The sequence below is a fragment of the Mandrillus leucophaeus genome, unplaced genomic scaffold (assembly GCF_000951045.1).
Source record: "Mandrillus leucophaeus isolate KB7577 unplaced genomic scaffold, Mleu.le_1.0 Scaffold829, whole genome shotgun sequence".
Lineage (NCBI taxonomy): Eukaryota > Metazoa > Chordata > Mammalia > Primates > Cercopithecidae > Mandrillus > Mandrillus leucophaeus.
Window position 1 is genome coordinate 1,355,457 of NW_012109019.1, and position 699 is coordinate 1,356,155.

The window sequence follows — 699 nt, forward strand, 5'->3', positions numbered from 1 at the left end:
GGGAATGTAAATTAGAATGACTACTATGGAAGGCAACAGAGTGAAACTGTCTAAAAAAAAAAAAAAAAAAAAGAAAGAAAGTAGGCTAAAGACATAAACGTATTTCACCAATGAGGATATGCAGATGGCAACTAAGCACATGAAAATAAGTTCAAAATTGTTAGCCATAAGAGAAATGTAAAATAAAACCATGTGAGATATCACCACACACCTATCAGAGTGATAGAATTTTATTTTAAATGGTGTTAACACCAAATGCTGGGGAGAGTGTGTGTAAACTGGATCATATGCTGTTGGTGAGAATATAAAATGGTACAGCTGCTCTGAAAAGCAGTTCAACAGTTTCTCTACAAACTAAACATGCACATACGAAAGGCAGCTATTGAACTCCTAGGCATTTATCCTAGAGAAATGAAAACTTTTGGTCACATAAAAACTTATAGATAAATGTTCTTAGCAGCTTTCATTGTAATAACCAGAAACTGGAAAAAAAAAACCTCAGATATCCTTCAATAGGTGAATGAATAGTTATAGTTAAACTGTGGTACATACCATGGCATACTATTGAGGTAAAAAGAGGGAGAAACTATTGAAATGTGCAACAAATTGGATTGATCTCAAGAGAATTATGTTGAATTTTAAAAGCTAATCTCAAAAGGCTATATGCTACACAATGCATACATTTCATTTATGTAATAT

General features: G+C 32.5%; 1 protein-coding gene across 1 annotated transcript in view; it reads left to right on the forward strand.

The window, feature by feature from the left end:
• The window catches only part of TOPAZ1 (testis and ovary specific PAZ domain containing 1), a 133,485-nt gene that overhangs the window by 85,861 nt on the left and 46,925 nt on the right, over positions 1-699 (forward strand). The gene's annotated exons all lie outside the window — the stretch shown is intronic.